The 5448-nt window shown below is 39.9% G+C and overlaps 1 pseudogene; it reads left to right on the top strand.

The window, feature by feature from the left end:
• The first annotated feature begins 1814 nt into the window (after positions 1-1814).
• On the top strand, positions 1815-2175 carry LOC105816372 (annotated as a pseudogene).
• The last annotated feature ends 3273 nt before the right edge of the window (positions 2176-5448 follow it).

Genomic DNA, 5448 nt, shown 5'->3' with positions numbered 1-5448 from the left:
ATGAAACTGGCACACATTAAAACAAAAATATAAGAGCCATGTTATGAGAAAGAATAATGAAGACAAAAGGACTAAAAGGGAGTCTTAAGATAGTTACCATTTGGTGGCACAAAATTTGGTTTGAATTGCCTGGAAACCAAGGAATCAAGCGAAATAAGATAAGTTACATGATAATTATTTATAACTGGAATCACATTGCTTAATTTCCTTACTATGGATAGGCAAACTACGGGTCCCACAGGGCAAAGCCTGGAGACAGGAGCATCTCTTACCCAAAGTTGAGGGTACATTAAAATGTAGTAGTGAGAAGTGTTGTACTTCAACTCAGCTAAGCTGAAACCAAATTTCCTAGAGCTCCTTCTTACAGGATCTCAAGTTAGATTTGGCCAAAGGGGAATTTTGAGTGAGATTTGTATGCCATAAGTGAAGTAGCAGCCATCACTCCCTAAAGGGCAAGGTGGTTAGATGCAGCGTGGGACAAAGCAGAGATACCAACAGATTACAACCTGCCCCCACTCTCCTCCACTCCAAGTTCAGTTCTTCCCAACTGCCAGGCTGGTTATCAAGTGTGACCCAAGCTCCACCACCAGGCCCAGAGGCAACAGCCTTCTATAGACTTCGCCAGCATCCTTCACGATCCTATCCCAGCAGCAGAAACTTCCTGGCTCCCCAGAGATTTTTGCAAGCTCCAACTTGTCCCCCCATGCCGTGTTTCAGGAGAACTGGCTAGCAACTTTTCCTTGATCCTTCAACTCTTCCTTTGGAAATGTATTTTCCAGCTTTTTTCCACTAAGGTCTTATTTCTAAAATAAATCCCCATGCCATGACCTTCACAGGAGTTTTGCTTCCCTAATTAACACTAATACAATTGATAGAGGCCACAGTTAGCCTCTATCAACTGCATATGTCCAGGGAGGCTGTCAGTATACTGACCTGAGTATTCAGCTAGGTGAGAATCAGAGAAAAAGGTCAGGAGAATAGAGGAACAAAAAGACAACGGAGAACAGAGGACCAAGCAGATAAGCAAAAAGACCATCTGGGGAAAGCGTTTTTTGTGGGTGTTGAAGGGGAGACCAGCAGGCGATATGCACAGCTGGAGCATAATGCTGCCACCTTACTTTGTCTCTGATTCCCAAAACTGCACTTGCCAAGGATGCTCTTCATTTTCCCTTTTACTCCAAGGACTGCAGCTACCTTCTGCCCCCTCGACTCAATCCAGGATCCTAGAAATCCGTGGTCAGAAATTCCTCCTCGATACCCGACTTTCTACTTGTCTCGTGGGGAATTTTTACATGTTCCTTAAGACAGGAAATCTTTTCCCGTCCCGCTACTCTACCTTATGAAACTTGAGAGGCACGCCCCTCCCCCAGGATAAACAATGTTTCCAAAGTCAGGTTTAAATACACAGAAAATTTATTCCTGCCCATTTCTTGTATGAATACCTGATTCAACCTGAAAGCACATTGTTCTATCACAATTCAGGAAAGTACTTCAAGTGTTCAGCTCTTTTAGAATTTGTCTAGCAGGGTTTCCGGTCCTCACCGGAAGTCCCCCTCACGCAAGTTGTTCCTGACTATGGAGTCGGTTGTTTTGGGTTAAAACCGTTCCTGTATCTCAGCTTTGCTTTTGTGTCAGTCGTCTGGAGGTAGTATCGCAGGGAGCGGAGTTGTGAGCTATATCTCGAGGCTTCCGGCTACAACTGATGCTGCTTCCGCTCCGCCCTCACCGGCGTTGGGAACTGCTCTAGGTGGTGGCTTTCTTTTCCCTGAACCTTTTTTTTCCTCGCCTGCTGCACATGCAGCTTCTGTCGCCATATGACATCCGCCTCAGCCCAGCCCGCGGCCCTGAGCGCTGAAGGTGGTCTGGTAGAGGCGATCCAGGCGTTGTCATCCCCTAAGAACGCCGTGCACATGGACGAGGCTCGGGACAACGCGTGCAACATGGGTTGCAATTCGTGCTGCCGGTGGCCACGCAGATCCAGCAGGAAGTTATCAAAGCCTATGGCTTCAGCTGTGACAGGGAAGGTGTCCTTAAATTTGCCTGCTTGGTCAAGTCCTACAAAGCCAAGGATCCTGAGATCGCCAGCCTGTCAGGCAAGCTGACGGCACTGTTCCTGCACCCGTGACACTGCCACCCCATGGGCCTGCTTCTGGTAGCAGCATGGCTGCCTCCTGAGAGTTGGCCTTCCCCTGCGCTACTGCCAAGAAAGGGAAGACCTTGGCATTCCAGAAGATACTAAATGTGCCTGTGGCTTAAAAAAAAAAAAAAAAAGAAAAGAAAAAGTACTTCAGTTGGAGATTTAAGTAATTCAGTCCAAGAACATAGATTTCTGATGATCTAATTTAATATGGGATTTGCGCTCAGAGAACCCAGAATCATGGTATTACTCCTTTTGGTACTCACTGGCCTATGGAGAATGATATTAATAATGACAATCAAATATTTATTAGACCATTACTATGTGTCAAGCCCTGTGCTAAGATCTTTACATACTGCCTCACTTATGCCTCACAACAACCAAGGAAACACATATATTATTATGCCCATTTCATAAATAAAGAAACTGAGGCTTAGAGAGGTTAAATAATTCATCCAAATGACACAACTAGTAAGTTGCACAGCCTAGATTTGTAGAAAAATTATACGAGACTACTGAGCCTAGACATTTGACTGCTTCTTTCTCATCCCCCCAAAAAGTCACAATTGTGCAAAATTGCACATACATTTTCAGGAGTTTCACAGATCCTCATTTACTACTTCCCACTACATGAATATGGTCAGTCTAACCCAACAGCATCCTTAAGTAGCAACAGTACCAACTAGGTTTTGAATGGAACTAAATAGTAAGTAATACAAAACTGAGAGTTTTATAATGGCCAACATCAAATCCTGCCTTCCCTGTACATACATACCATTCCACACAGAAAGAGAGGTTGATTTCACCTTCCCTGGAAAGAGGACTTCCCTGGAATTAGGCTACGTTGACCAATAGAATGCGATGGAAATGACCTTCTGAAAGATGTCCTTGCCTTAAGAAAACGGCATTTTTCACTTACATCCTCTTGGAATCTAGCCACCATGTTATGTCAAGACCAAGCCAAAAAGAACAGGCACACAGAGGAGAAGCAGGAAGCTCCAGTAAACAGCCAACACCAACTAGCAGTCATGTGAGTGATCTACTTTGGAGATTCCAGCCCAGGAGAGCCATCAGATAGCTCCAATGCCAGTGAACATTATGTAGAGAACTTCACAGTAGAGCCTAGCCAACATGCAGTCTTGAGAAATGGTTAAATAGTTGCTATTTTAAGCCACTAAGCCATTAGGTATGTTTGTGCAGAAGTAGGTGACTGAAACAGAGTCTAAAGTTGGTCTTTTATCTTTCAGTCCTATTTATTAGGAAGAAATCCACATATATTAGCTATAAGACAGTAAAGTAGCAAAGTTCCTATGTTGCTATAAAACCAAATAATTTGATTTGTTGTCTTATGTAAATGAAAAGCCATGTGCATTAAGATTGACTGATGGAGAACGTGTAAAACAGTCCTAAACATGCTGCTTTCAATCTTTTCCAATACTTAAAATGTGTGCTTTGTGGAAATAAATATTTGTTATGGCAGGAAGCCATATATTCAATTCTTCTAAAAACTGCACTGAGTTATGAAAATAAAGTCTATAATTAAGGAGATCTGGGACACAACCCTGTTTATAACACTTTGTTCTGGAATTTCATCTGTAAGGTTCTGTCCCTTTTCACTCTGGTTGTCATGGTAATATTGCACTAAAACCTTCTTTAGAGCACGTAAGTCCTGGAATACAAGTCAGGATCATCAAGATTGGCACATAGGAGGTTCTCATCTAAGAAAACAAAGATCAATACATCCTAAAATTAATCTTAAACTCACCTTAAAGAATCAAAGATCAATAAAGTTTAAGGAATTAAAGATAAATTTTAAATTTATTTTAATAATAAATGTTGAAGGAATCAAAGACCAATTAATCTTAAACAGGTTTTTCTCAATTAAGTGAAACACAGCCAATCAAAACTGTAATAGCAAAATATCCATGACCAAAATCAGCTTGTTCCACATTTAGGATATTAGATTGGGAGTCCCAGATCTACTGTTTATTGAAAATAAAGCCAGACTACAGATGTGAGAGGATATATAGAAGACTGATAGGTCTGTAATTTAGAAAAGAGAACACCATTGTTTCCTATTATCTTTAATATGCTTCTGTAAAACAACTAATCAAAATTACTTTGCATTCCATGACAACACAGAAGTTGGTGAAATATCTAAAACAAATTAAATGACAGAAACAAAAAAACAATGTTGGAAATCAAATTTTGTCACAGCTATTAACTATGATCAAATTCGGATAGTCAATCATTAATACCATTTTTTCTGTTTACTCAACCAACATTCATTGAGCCATAATACGTGGTGAGGTTTCAGAAATGAAAAAGACAGACTCTCTGATTGAACTAGCTTTTAATAGGGTATGAGAAGGTAGGAATAGAGAAATGCTTCAGAAATCTGGCAAAAGGGAGGGGGTGGGTAGCTCTCCTCAGATAAGTCTAAGAATTCTTCACAGAGGAATAATTGTTTTTCTTTGATCTTATTCTTAAAGGACAAATACTTTAATCTTGAAAAACAAGGGCATTCTCGGAAAGGAGAACAGCACATATAACGAAAATCCCCTTGGAGCAGTGCAGAAGAAAGATTCAATAAGGAGCAGACTTGAGATAGCAGGACGGGGGCGGGGAGGGGAAGAGAGACTGAGGAGAGAGGGAGAGAGAGAAAGAAACGGGGAAGGAGCAAACTAGAAATAGAGATAGGAAGGGGAAAAGAGAGAGAGAGAGAGAGGAGAGACGAAGATACCGAGAGTGAGAGAGAACATAAATATAGGTTTCCAAAGCACTAATGGAATCTTTGGAAGAACAGCACTTGCTTGATGAATTATCTACTGCAGATCATCTTTATTCCAGTTAATGTTATGTTGTGTATAAAATTAAAAGATTCAAAAGCAAGAGGTTGTCAGAACTATGCTGAACAGTTTTCTTAAAACCATGAAGCTAGGCTAGTTCAGGTGCAAAAAGATAAACTACAAATTTGAGGAGGTAAGGAGGAAATATAAGCCAGAATTCCTAATGAAATAATAAAAGCAAATTAATGGCATTTATAATGCGTTCTTAATACAATATTACAAAAATATTGTATTGCAAATATAATAATACAATATTAAAAGACATTGTATTACAAACATAACTGTAACATTATAAATTATAATACTGAATTAAAATTGTAATACATTACAAATTGTAATGTTGTATTGTATTATAAAATACAATAATATAATATTACAAATGCCACAGTTTTAAATATAGGACTGCCATTCCATTCTTCTTGCAAGTCTTATGAATTAAGGAATTACATTGGAAAACAAATC

The sequence above is a fragment of the Propithecus coquereli genome, unplaced genomic scaffold, assembly GCF_000956105.1.
Source record: "Propithecus coquereli isolate 6110/MARCELLA unplaced genomic scaffold, Pcoq_1.0 Scaffold37, whole genome shotgun sequence".
In the NCBI taxonomy this organism is placed as follows: Eukaryota; Metazoa; Chordata; class Mammalia; order Primates; family Indriidae; genus Propithecus; species Propithecus coquereli.
Note: the sequence above shows the minus strand (reverse complement) of the source record. Positions and strands in the feature narration are given on the sequence as shown.